This window comes from Perissodus microlepis, chromosome 4 (assembly GCF_051167445.1).
Source record: "Perissodus microlepis isolate ML-2025 ecotype Zambia chromosome 4, ASM5116744v1, whole genome shotgun sequence".
Lineage (NCBI taxonomy): Eukaryota > Metazoa > Chordata > Actinopteri > Cichliformes > Cichlidae > Perissodus > Perissodus microlepis.
This window is the reverse complement of record NC_140464.1, coordinates 20285946-20300564: the sequence shown is the minus strand read 5'-3', so window position 1 is coordinate 20300564 and position 14619 is coordinate 20285946.

Here is a 14619-nt window from a genome sequence, read left to right as displayed (position 1 = left end):
CCTTTATTAGTCCCACAAGGGGAAATTTCATAAGGCTGCCGACCTATTGCACGCAATGGCGGCGCCATCTTACCCTCCGACCATACATACATTACACAAAACATCACATGGGGAAGACAGGTCAGAGGGGTATAACAATGGAAAAATGCACCACATGAGGAAAGATAAGGAGAAAAAAATAACTCCCCCCAGACTGAGCTCCAACAGGGAGATCAGTTTGAGAACAGAAAAAAACACCTCTGCACATAGCACATGAAAAAAACTCTTAATACACCAAAGAAACACATGACAAGCAACAGGGGTGGGTAAAGGGTGAGAGACAGCTGATTTAGACAGTACATCCGGGCCTGCAGCCTGTGCGCTGGTCTCCTTGATCCACCGTCAGCATCGGAAGGGAATAAGCGTCGAAGGCGTTTGGAAAGGGAGGGGGGATGAGTGTGTGCATATCAGTGTATATGTATGTGTGTGTGTGTCCAGAGTTCAGCTGAGACAGTATGTATGCAATAAAGTGTAATTACACAGTATTTTGGAATAGTACTTTTGTCCTGTCAGATCATGTAAGGTTAATATGGTCTATATGCAAGTTTTAGCAACATTACAAAAACCATAAAAGAAAATAATACATCATTTTGTTTTCTGGGTCACGCGTCCAAACTTAAAACGAATCAGGTGGTCAAAACCCCTGTGACAAGAGGCGAATGTGAATGTCTTCCACGTGCCACTTGTGTTGTTGTGCATGTGACCACAGTGCTCTTGAAACTTGATGCAGCTACAGTCATGAAGTTTTTACAGACCTGCAGACCTGTGAAAAAATAAGTGCATCAGATCATTTTACAAGCTTGCAGAACCACCTTCAGGAGCAATGACCTAGACTAATCAGTTTATATGTGACTATCAGTCTCTCCGATCGTTGTGGAGAAATTTTGGGCCAGTTCATGAAGTTTGCAGGCATTAGTTTATCTACATCTACAAGTCCTGCTGCAGCACTTCAATCAGGGTGAGGTCCAGACTTGAGGTCTGGGGCATTGCAACACCATGATTCTTATCTTTCTCACTTATTCTGCTCTAGATTTGCTGCTGTGTTTGGATCACTAGATGAGTTTGGACTGCTGTCACATAGATGGCCTCACATTTGACTCAAGAATTCTTCGCTAGCCAAAGGACTTCATGGTTGACACAGTGACTGCAAGCTGCCCATGTCCTGTGGCTACAAAAAGCCCAAATCATCACCAGTTTTTGTTCAAAGTGAGGAAAAAAACAACAAAACACAAACAAGACAAAAACAAAGACCTCCTGGCTGATAAACCTACAACTTAAAACAGGACCACTATCTCTTGGTGGCTAGGCGCCCAGGCACCAGAAGCCAAAACACACCTTATGCATAACGGCAATATGCAGTTGGAATTTGATAAAACAACATTATATAATGCTCTAGGATAAGAATGTGTTTCAATTAAACATGCCATAAGCTTGCAAATAGCATCTTTTATGTTATCTACTTGTGATGCTAGATGATCTGATCCTGACTTTGTGTTCACTGCTTGTTGCTATCTCGACTAAAGCCAGAAAATTAGGATCTAAGCAAGTGGGTGGATCCGGGGTTTGGATGGTTCAGACATGCAGCAACCCCAAGGGGAACGAAACAGAAGAAAAATGCATCAGCGACATGAATGTGTGCCAGATACATAACCTATATTGTCAGTAAGCTGTGCAGTGTTAACTGGGATCAGCACCTACGCATAAGACTTATTCATTACCTCTCTGCCCAGCTCAAAAATAATCCAGATCTTTTTTGTTTAGTGAGACACACACACACACACACACACACCCTCAAACATGCGACAGCACTGTCATGATGATGGTTTTGTTTTTGTAGATGAGTGTAAGATTGGGATGGCTCAGTCCTAGAATAGCACACCATGCACAATGAAACACACACACGCACAATTTAAATAGAAACCATCCACTCTCCTCTTGGCTATTTATATGGAGATGAGAGCCTTGAATACATGGTGAACATGCACGCACACAGGCGCGCGCGAGAACGTAGAAGTCAGCGTAACATCATCCATTCAGCTTATCGCTCCAAGCTCATCATAAATGAAAATGCCAGATTTACTCTCAGAGGTTGCAACACACAGAAGAATGACACAATGGGCTCTCTCTCTCACACACACACAAACACTGATTCAAAACTGTTTTAGGTCACTGCTTTGTGTACAGCCCTTTGGGCCCTTTAGCTGCCAAGTGTCCCACTCACTCTCTCACACACACACACACACACACACACAAATGAAAGCATTGTTTGCACTGCTGTACAGATGCACAGGTCTGAGAGTCTTGTGTCTGTGGGCAAGGTAGGGTGCAGGTGACCTGGGGATTAATTCGAGACATCCTTTGATGCCAAAAGTTTCTGACACTTGACATGAGTAATTCTGTAATTAGTGCCTTTTCATGCTCGGCCCACCCTCTGTGTAATGAAGTGTCCCTTTAGCCAGTTTGGACTCGACTGTGGACACACGTGTCATTTAATGATGTAAGCTTCAGTTTTTCTGGGTGTCTCTGTTTAACTCTTGGATCAGCTGTGTGAATGAAGAGGAAAGTAATGCTCTGGTTCTTTAAATAGCTGGAGAAAAGCGGATGATGAAATACTAATGTCTGATAGTGAAATATGAAAATGTTTGTTGAAAATGTTTCACTTCATTGAACCTATCACTGATACACGTAATACAAAGTACTGACACATTAAGAAATAAAAGGCTGTGCAGATGGCAGTTGTGGTGAGACATTTGCATCCACTCATCGGGGCTTTTAATGGTTCCTCTGAACTGCTATTTTCCGATGGTGGGATAATTGTACAGCATACATCTTTAATGACTTTAAAAACCAAGAACACGATGCACAGGTTTGAATTTATTTTGGATTTTCTTGAATCCACACAGGGTAAAAAGTATACATGGATTCAAATATGTACATATACCCCACTAATATCTGATTAAATGTTGTTTAGCAAGTTGCACCTCAATCAGATGCTTTTGGTAGCTATCGACAAGCTTCTGCCAAAGCTCTGTCTGGATATTTAACCACTCTTCTTGGTACAATTGGTAGAGTTAATTTGAATCGGTTGTTTCCTGGCATGAATCTGGCTTTCAAGCATAGTCCTCGAGGTCAGGGCTTTGTGAAGACTATTCCAGAAGCTTAATGTTAGCCTGCTTTATCCATTCAAAAAACAGTTTGTGTGTTTAGGATCATTGTCTTACTGGAGCACCCAACTGTGTCCAGTTTCACCCGTCTAGCTGTTGATTTAAGGTGAAGTTTTTTTGGCTGTAGTCTTCTTTTCTCTTTATTCTAGCCACTTTATGCAATGTACCAGCAGCACTGGCAGCAAAACAGCCACAAGCATGATGCTACCACCATTATGATGCTGCCACCTGGGTTATTCCTGAATATCCACAACAAGTGATGACACATCTGAATAACTTTTACTTGTGTGCAGTTGTTTGAAGTGATGATCTCAGAGTCTGTAGTTGGTTAAAAATGGCTCCAAGAGACTTTCCCAACATGTGTAGATTTAAAATTTTCCCTCTTAGATCGTAACTTAGTTCTTTAGTTTCCCATTGTTCTGAGTGTTGGTCAAATTGATGAGTGCTGTCAAACAAATCCCCTACACACTAATTTGAGTCTATATGTACACTTTTGACCATGGGTGGATGAGAGAAAATCCTAAATAAATTCCAATTGTACACCCAGTTCTTGTTTTTGAAGTCATTAAAGATGTGTGCTGTACAGTCATTCCATCCTGGAAAAAGAGCAAGTAAAAGAAATAATTAAAGGCCCACAATTACAATGACCATCATGCCAATGATGACTGGCTGCAAACTATATGACTTATTTGTTTTCTGCATTCACCAGCTAAATCACAGCCTAAACCAACTAAATTATAAAGATTTAAATGTACCCCCAGAGAGACACCCTGCAGTGGATTAATATTCTCTTTAAGCAGCAAATTCTAATAAAAATGTCTAATTTTAAAGTGTCTCTGCAGTCACAGATATTGAACATTTGTAGATTTAGTGAGAATATAGGTGTGATTGTGCTCAGTTCTTTGAAGCAGCATTAAAAATAGCGGTAGCAGCTTGCAGAAGTTGCAGGGCTCATCCCATCACACAATTGTTTAGATGCCAAGTAGTTTTATCACCTGAATTCAGTTTGACTACTTTCCTTAGGGAGGGAGCAGCAGGTATAAAACACCACGGACTCAGACGCTGAATGCACAGACTTCATTAAACGCAACTCTCTCATGTTCTCTTGTACTCTGGGGACCCTACAGTTTATAGTATCAGCTGACACTGTGCTGCAGAAAGTATCTGGCACAGGATCAGACTACCTATTTAGGTAGAAAAGAAAAAAGACAATCCCTGCTAACAAAGACAGAGTCAGTCCTTTACAAAATAAGATGCACCTCACCCAGATGAATTATGTGTCTGGATCCTCCGGGAGGAAGGGTGTGTTACATACTTCACGGGGCAATCAGGTGCATGGGCTTGTTTGCGAAGTTTTAAAGATCACAACCTTGTTACAGTTCGTCTTCATTGTTGGTATAATGTATCATAGTTAATCAGCTAACCTGCTTTCTATTATATGCAGAAGGGGAAATACCATTAAACTGTTGATTCTGTCTAAGACCAAAAGAGGCATTCACAGTCATGCAAATAGGCACTCCTGTTGGAAACTAAGTCCAAGTGCTTCCTGGAATTGAGAGGGTAAGCAATAGCTTGGTGCAGCTAATCATAGGCACTTGAATAACTGACAATCAGAAAGTGTGAGCACCTCTACAAAAGCTTGGCTGAAACTGGGTCATGTAAGAGGACATTGATCCCAGGCACAGCAGCAAATCTACAACAGAATGGGTAAAACTGTTGCAATGACACAGTCAAAGTCCTGACCTCAACCTGATTGAAATGCTGTGATGGGACCTTAAGAGAGCTCTGATAAATAAAAGCTGCAAACGATGAACTGGAGCAATGCTGTAAAGAAGACCGGGCCAAAATCCCTCCACAGTAATGTCAGAGACTGATAAAATCACACAGTAATTGCTTAAGTTGGTTCAAGCTTTTGAATCATGGCGCTGTACTTACTTTTCACAGGTTTGCAGAGAGTCTTTTTCACATCACTGTACATTCACAAGACCCACTGCATGTAAACATTAACTGTAACTTTCCTTTGTGAAATCATGGGCTGAGTTCCAATTGTCCACTAGTTCCCTCATTCATCCACTCACAGTATTAGCCACATTTTAAACTAACTCAGGAGCTAAGGACCAGTGTCATTGTGGACACTGGTTTGATGGAATAATTCTATGTAATTATGTACAGCATAAACCACAGCAAAGCATTTGCAACATATTCAATGCCACAGATGTTATTATTGGAAAAGTATACTTTATGCTTGACAAACATCTCTCTATAAACTTTTTTTTTAAAATTACTTTATTTACAACATAATTCAGCTGAACTACATCCACCTTCAAAAGGATGATGGAAGCTAGTCATCAGGCCCTTCAGTCAGTTTACTATTTTTTCCACACCTGACTGTAAAACAGCAACCTCATTAGTCAATGACATACCTGAGCATACCCTTGACAATCCTCTTTTCTGACTCTTAGAATGACCAAAATGTATTAAATGGACTTACTGATTTTGTCTGTATGATCAGAAACGAGTTGTCACAGCTGTCTGGACAGAGGGCTGATTTCCCATAGACTTCTATAGAACTAGAAGTCTCTTTGTAACCACAGGTATTGCCCCCTGCTGGCCATTAAAGGGAATCTAGGTTTAAGTCTTTTCCTCATCAAGACAATTTTTGGCAAACTCTCCAGTACCCTTAACGACGCGTTTTGACACATCAGTATATTTTAATAAAGATGCATGAGGACCATCAGAATAGTTTCCCGTCATTAACTACCAACCTAGTTAATGACGGTGGTCTCTGCATAGGTAGAGGCCACCCTCATTAACTTGATGCACACCCAGTCCATTTGTTTCACAAAATGTTGTTTTACAAAATGACCACTCAGTTCAGAAAAAAGCTTTAAGAGTTACTCCTAAGCTTTCAAGAGGGTAGGCAGTTAAAACAACTGACTAAGCGCTTCCACTCTTCAGACCTACAAACTACATCCATCTTTGTATTCTGAAAGGACTTTGAGATGGTCTTAAAACATAAATTGTCTTAAAACATTGTATAAAACATAAAGTCCCCTTTGTAAATGTTGGTTATTCTAAGCGCAAGAAGGAAGGATATCCAGGATATTCACTAGCTACAAAGCTGTTAGCTTCGTAGCTGCTAGCTTCGAGTTACCTGGATTTTATAACAACAGGTTTTTGGTACTGTGCCTAAAATTAAGTCTAAAGATATGTTCTCATTTCACTCTACAACATGCAATATCTAAGTTAGAAAATTATAATCTTATATTTTGAAGCTTTTTATGTGTCCTATAAGAGGGCTAAATATGACGACAGTTAGCTTAGCAGTTGTAGTGTTTTGACAGTCTTTGTAAAGAGTGTCTTCTCTGTATCTGATGCTTATTCTCTGCAATAATAGAGAAGTCCATTAAAATTCCAACTCAGGTTTTTGTCAAAGGAGCTGTGGCGACAAAATTAGGTCTTCCATGGTGCACTTGATTGATTTTCTTTACATTTTAATGACATCATAACCCTCTCTCCTGAATGTAGACAGCTTTACACACCTTTCTTTTATTGTGGTCTATGGGGAAAACAGTCTTTGAGTTTCACAAAAACCTACAAAAGACTACAAAAACCTTTAAGGTGTGTGAGTGCTGTCTGCATTTAACTTATACAGTAGAAGGTCTTGCTATTAACAGCTGTTATTTTTCTCAGTTTGGTCTGGGCTGAATCAACCACTAAAGGTGGAAGAAGAAGAAGAAAAAGTCGCACAAGACATATATGCAAGTTCAAACTTTAGTCACAGTCTCACACTGAATGTCCCTCGCAGCAAACCTTTGATTTTTGGATCTGTTGAGCCCGAGTAGTAGGGGGAGAAAATGTATAATAAAAAGCTTGAGGTCACACAGACCCACCCACACATGCCATTCTGTGGCCCACTCCTTCCTATAGCACGCAGCTGATTGTTAGAGTGACATTTAATTAATCTTGTCAGAGAAGGTTAAGAAAAAGAAGAGACAAGGGAGAGAACAAAATTGAAGAAAGGCAGGGGGAGAGATTTTGTAAAGCGCTCCATTTGCCTCTTGAAAAACAATTAACTTCACTAATGCGATTTATCTCGGCTTCACGCCGCAGACAATTGGTTGTAGCCGAACTTTTACTTCACTAAATCCAGAGTGTGTTTGCATAACAGGGATGATGGCTAAACGTTTTAAGCTCACAAGATTAGCTAGGTGTCACTGGAAATCTACAGTGTTTTAGCAGGATGTTCACCCATCCAATCCTCGATCTCTGTTTTAAGTCCACAGGGTGAAATGAACTCTGAGCAAACAATTTAACCTTTACCATAGTTCGCAGGAGGCAATGTGTTGTATGTACAAATGTGATTATGTTATAGGCTGAATCAGGAAATATAGATAGATATCTGCACAGGTTTCCTTGCAAATATATATGCATCATAAGAGGAATTCATGGAGGTTATATGAGAGTATTTTACGAGAGCACTTTTTCTCAGAGGCACTAAAGAGCAATAAGAGGTTTTTTCTTTTTACTGCCCCACACCACAAAATGAGTGTAACACTATATCTGCAGCGGGCAAGAAGGTCATTGATTAACTCATCAGGGTCCAAGTTTTCTGCCTTTCAAAGTCATTTTCCATTATATCTTCTCCCTGTGCAGTTGAACATCTGAAGACATTCAAGTGTGGAGGTCACGGTAGACAAATCATTATCATGAAGCTATATTTATCTTACAGTGATTGTGAAGTCTTGCATTAAAAGTGTATATAGCTGAAAGTCTACCACATTTATATTTTTACATATTTCACATAGAGGTGACCTTCACTGAGACTCGTTTTGGGTGTTTGTGGCTGTCAGATTTCTGTCAGAGCGTGCACTGAGCAACACAGCTGATGCAAACACAGGACACACAGCAATCGTCTGTGGCTTCCTGTGGAACAATGTTGCTCTGAACTCTTTTTAAAAGCTGCTCAGGACGGCTAGATCGAACACATGCACACACACACACACACACAGGTGATCCAAAAGTCTACATTCTCCAGCCTCACGTGGAAAACCATGAGACTACATTGCCATCTGCAGGTTTTCAAGTTTAATGACCTTGTTGACCAACCATTTTGCATCTCTTCAGGAGCCCTTCTAGGCACTGTAGATCTACAACCTGCAGAATATGTGAGTGTTTAAATAAACATTATAGTGCAAAACTGCACTTAATATGTTGTCATAAAGAGAACTCACTGTAGTACAAAGATGGAAATTAAAAGTCATTTAAGACACAGCCTCTGTCTCCCTCTGGTGCAGGAAAAGAGGAGGTGCATCTCTGCTCAGCTACTGTATCCACAAGTGTTTAAAAAGCCATCTCTAGACCCAGCGGGCCTAGCTAATTATAGTCCAATCTCTAACCTTCCTTTCATATCAAAATTTTTTGAAAGAGTAATTGTCAAACAGCTAACAGATCATCTGCAGAGGAATGGCTTATTTGAGGCGTTTCAGTCAGGTTTCAGAGCTCATCACAGCACAGAAACAGCTTTAGTGAAGGTTACAAATGATCTTCTTATGGCATCTGACAGTGGACTCATCTCTGTGCTTGTCCTGCTAGACCTCAGGTACTGTGCTGCAGTGGTTTGCGTCATATCTATCTAATAAATTCCAATTTGTTCATGTAAATGGAGAGTCCTCTTCACACACTAAGGTAAATTATGGAGTTCCATGGGGTTCAGCACTAGGACCAATTGTTTACTTTAAACATGCTTCCCTTATCAGAAGAAGGCATATCATACATTTTCACTGCTATGCAGATGACACTTTATCTATCCATGAAGCTAGATAACACACACCAATTAGTTAAACTACAGGAATGTGTTAAAAACATAAAGTCCTGGATGGACGCTAACTTTCTGCTTCTTAATTCAGATAAAACTGAGGTTATTGTACTCGGCCCTGAAAATCTGGGAAATATGGAATCTAACCAGATTCTTACTCTGGATGGCATTACCTTGGAACCTTGGAGTCATTTTTGACCAGGACATGTCCTTCAACACACATATTAAGCAAATATGTAAGACTGCTTTCTTCCATCCATCCATCCATTAAAAACTAATTCATGCATTTATTACTTCCAGGCTGGACTACTGTAATTCATTATTATCAGGATGTCCTAAAAACTTCCTGAAAAGCCTTCAGTTAATTCAAAATGCTGCAGCAAGAGTACTGACAGGGACTAGAAAGAGAGAGCATATATCTCCTATATCGGCTTCCCTTCATTGGCTCCCTGTTAAATCCAGAATTGAATTCAAAATCCTCCTCCTTATCTTAATGACCTTGTAGTACCATATCACCCTATTAGAGCACTTCGCTCTCGCACTGCAGGCTTACTTGTTGTTCCTAGAGTATTTAAAAGTAGAATGGGAGGGAGAGCCTTCAGTTTTCAGGTCCCTCTTCTGTGGAACCAGCTTCCAGTTTGGATTCAGAAGACAGACACTATCTTTACTTTTAAGATTAGGCTTAAAACTTTCCTTTTTGCTAAAGCATATAGTTAGGGCTGGACCAGGTGACCCTGAATCCTCCCTTAGTTATGCTGCAATAGGTTCAGGCTGCTGGGGGATTCCCATGATGCATCGAGTAATTCTTCTTCAGTCACCTTTCTCATTCAGTATGTTTTAATAGACCTCTCTGCATTGAATCCTACTTGTTATTAATCTCCGTCTCTCTTCCACAGCATGTCTTCTATCCTGTCTTCCTTCTCTCTCCCCAACCGGTTGCGGCAGATGGCCGCCCCTCCCTGAGCCTGGTTCTGCCAGAGATTTCTTCCTGTTAAAAGGGAGTTTTCCCTTTCCACCCTCTCCAAAGTGCTTGCTCATAGGTGGTCATATGATTGTTGGGTTTTTCTCTGTATGTATTATTGTAGGTTTACCTTACAATATAAAGCGACTGTTGTTGTGATTTGGCACTGTATAAATAAAATTGAATTAATACAAGAAACGTAATAGTCTATTATGTATTAATAGTATGTAGAAAGTACACCCTCTTTCAAGTCCAAGATTTTACCTATTAGGAAAAATTAAAAATTAAAATCTCATCCTCAGCAGGTGTTAAAATAAGATAAATAGAACCCGAGATGAACAACAAAACATGATTCATTATGTGTTTACTGAAGAAATTTTAAGCCAAAATGAGGAAGCAGAACTTGAAAAATGACGCTCTTACTGCTTCCGTAGGAATTGAGAGGGTAAGTAACATTCAAGTGCTACTAATCAGATGTATTTAATGAACTGATCATCCGCGAGTCTGACCAAATCTCTAAAAGCACAAGTTTTGGCAGTTTGCAGGTATGTGTGTTAACACAATGCCTAAGAGGAAAAACATAAATAATACATACATACATGTTTCTGTTCATAAATCTGGCAAGTATTAAAAGGACATTTCTAGCCAAGTTCAAGTCCATCATTCTGCAGTGAGTAATATTATTCATAAAAGGAAAACATTCAAGGAAAACACTTGCCGGTCTTCCCCGGAAATTCACTTTAACCGGAAAACAAGAGCACTATTAGTTCCTGGTACATTATGACAGATGTTATGTAACTACATTCTTTATGGGCGATCGTGGCTCAAGAGTTGGAAGTTCGCCCTGTAATCGGAAGGTTGCCGGTTCGAGCCCTGGCTTGGACAGTCTCGGTCGTTGTGTCCGTGGGCAAGACACTTCACCCGTTGCCTACTGGTGGTGGTCAGAGGTCCCAGTGTCCGGCAGCCTCGCCTCTGTCAGTGCGCCCCAGGGTGGCTGTGGCTACAATGTAGCTTGCCATCACCTGTGTGTGAATGTGTGTGTGAATGGGTGGATGACTGAATGTGTAAAGCGCTTTGGGGTCCTTAGGGACTAGTAAAGCGCTATACAAATACAGGCCATTTATGCACATTGCAACATAAGTGTGCATAAAGTTATACTGGTAAGTGAAACCCTCTTCAGAGTGTCTTTAACTGGGAGGAAAGTTGTTTACTCATAATCAAATATATGTAGATGCAAGATTGCTTTTAGAGTGGGGCTACAGGCCAGAGACACAGGGAAAAAGTTGGAGCCACTGAATCATCTTACTGTAGGGGAGCTATTCGTAAAATCAAGAGTGCTGTGGCTCACAAAATAACATCCGAATAATTTTTTCCTCTAAATACAAGAGAAAGTGATACATTTCCTTGAAAATAGTTTTCAAGGAAGAACATGAACCACACAGGCTGTTGGCTATAAATTGCTAAAGCTGCACAGTCATGTGCAAAAGGTTAAGGTAAATGTCTGTGAAGGTTCTCAGTCATCCAGGTCATCGTAGTCTAAGGAGCTTGGAAAGAAAAGCGTCTGGACTTCTTTAAGTTGCTTGAAGACGTTTCACCTCTCATCCGAGAAGCTTCTTCAGTTCTAAGGGTCAAATGGTGGAGAGTCCCAGATTTAAACCCAGTGGGAGTTTCCCCCCAAAAGAGGGACAAAATTACCCCCTGATGATCCTCTACCTAATCACATGAGCCAAGATGTGAAAACGGGTGTGGGTCACAATCAGCCAGGGTTTCGGGTGAGCTCATTGTGAAACCCATCCCCATCCTATCATGTGATTTCCTGAGGTCAGATGGCCCAGGGTGTGAGTGGGCGTTAAGGCTTCTGGGGAGGCATCTCAAAACTGAATTATAGATGGCAGACAGTTGGTGTCGTAAACCACCGCCTCTGTTCGAAGATGGTTGCTCACAGTGGACATAAATGGCTTCTTTCACTCCTCTTTCAGGTAAGGTAAATGTGTGACCCCCGCCACAGTGACATAAAGTTCAATACAAGATCAGTAAATTTACATCTTGGATTCAGCAAAGAGTTAAGTATCTTCAATTCAGAGAGTGCAGAGGGAGTCTAATGAAACTAGGTATTGAATAACGAGATAAACCAGAATATAAAGTAAAAATATCCTGCATGAAAATCAACCGTTTTTGTTGTCCTTTTACCAATGCACGAAACACACACAGAAGAGAAGCCAGAATTAAAAAACAAAACATGATGTGCATAGGAAAGGGGTGTGTGTGCCTGTGACACACACACAGACCTGATAAAAAGAATACCTTATGTTTCATCCTTGCTATTGTGAAGATATAAATAGATTATATCTCAATAAGAGAGGGTGCGGAAAAGTCATTGAAAAACAGTCCTGTGTTTGCCACTGCATAACTAATCACACTAAATAATTTCAAGCATTTTAAGCTTTTATTAAAGTTGCAGCTTCATCTGTTCTTGGTGATGTGTGCAAACTGTCAAAGCATTGATATTAATATTATAAATATTAATAGCAAAACTAACAAAGTGCAAAATATACATTTCAACTGATGAAAGAGAAAACAGAAAAGTTTGAGCTAAAATATACTTCTCTACAGCAGCTGAGTAAAATTACGGTTCCTTCCCTGTACAAATATTAATGTCATACTCAAGGTGAGACTGTTGCCACACCTGCTCCTGCAGCAGTTTTAAGCCTCTGTCTAATTAATTTCACTGAACAGACCAGTTACTGGGCTTGTCAAAATTACAGATTAGTATTAATACAAACAAGCCAACCTGTGCAATAAATAAGTGAGTATATATCATTCCCTTATTCATTGTTTTAGACAGATATTTCCCTGACAAAGTCAAATGTATTCTAAAAATCATGATTTTAACTATAAATTTGCCATTTATATAAAAAGATTATGAGCTGCAGAGTTAATTTTCTGTTTCAGCAATATATTTCAGTCTTTTCATGAGTCTAGTGATGTTACATCTACAGGGTGGGCCATTTATATGGATACACCGTAATAACATGGGAATGGTTGGTGATATCAAAGTCCTGTTTGTGGCACATTAGTATATGTGAGGGGGAAAACTCCTCAAGATGGGTGGTGACCATGGTGGCCATTTAGAAGTCGGCCATCTTGGATACAACTTTTGTTTTTTCAATAGGAAGAGGGCCATGTGACACATCAAACTTATTGGTAATGTCACAAGAAAAACAATGGTGTGCTTGGTTTCAACGTAAATTTATTCTTTCGTGAGTTATTTACAAGTTTCTCTTTGTTCACAGCCATTGACATGTCGAAGAGGTTAACACGTGAGGAGCGGATCGAAATTGTGTTGATATCTGGTGAATGCAGTAACCGGGTCATTGCAGCAGATTTCAATGCAAGACACCCTACGAGGCCACCCATCTCCCATGCTACAGTTAGCAAACTGCTTGCTAAGTTTCGTGAAACTGGTTCAGTGTTGGATTTGCCAAAATGTGGATGCAAGAAACTGTCACTAATGAAGAAACATCAGTGGCTGTCCTAGCTTCATTCAGCAAGAGCCCACAGTGTAGCACTCGCCGCATGTCACTGGAGAGCGGCATTAGTCGAACATCCCTTCGGCGGATATTAGCTACTCACAAATGGCACCCTTACAAACTCCAGCTACTGCAGCATCTCAACGAGGATGACCCAGATCGGCGCACAGAATTTGCAGAATGGGCAAAACAAAAATTGGAACAGGACCCTCAGTTCACGCAGCAGATTTTGTTCAGTGATGAGGCAAACTTTTATGTGAATGGTGAAGTTAACAAACAAAACCACCGCTATTGGTCTGACACTAACCAACATTGGATGGATCCCTCCAAGACTGTTGGAACAACAAAAGTGATGGTTTGGTGTGGTATATGGGGTACAACAACCCCCTTAGACTTTTATCTTTGGGGTCATCTGAAGGCAATTGTCTATGGTGTGAAGATACGAGATGTGCAGCACCTGAAACTACGGATACTGGATGCCTGTGCTGGCATTTCTCCTGCAGTGTTGCTATCAGTGTGTGAAGAGTGGGAGAAGAGGGTTGCATTGACAATCCAACACAATGGGCAGCACATTGAATACATTTTATAAGTGGTCAGAAACTTGTAAATAACTCATGAAAGAATAAAGTTACGTTGAAACCAAACACACCATTGTTTTTCTTGTGACATTACCAATAAGTTTGATGTGTCACATGGCCCTCTTCCTATTGAAAAAACAAAAGTTGTATCCAAGATGGCCGACTTCTAAGTGGCCACCATGGTCACCACCCATCTTGAGGAGTTTGCCCCCTCACATATACTAATGTGCCACAAAAAGGACTTTAATATCACCAACCATTCCCATGTTATTACAGTGTATCCATATAAATGGCCCACCCTGTACATTATAATATGCAGGTCACAGTGGATCTATAAAGACACAAATCACCTTCATACATTGAGTTTCTGATAGAAAACAACAGTGATTTATGTTTGCATGATGTATTTATCCATAGAAATAATGGTGTCACATCACAACAGCAAGAATTGCATTGCATTTAATCGGGGGGAAAAATGTATCATGATAATTTAACAGTATACTTAAAACATGATGTCAAACTATACAAA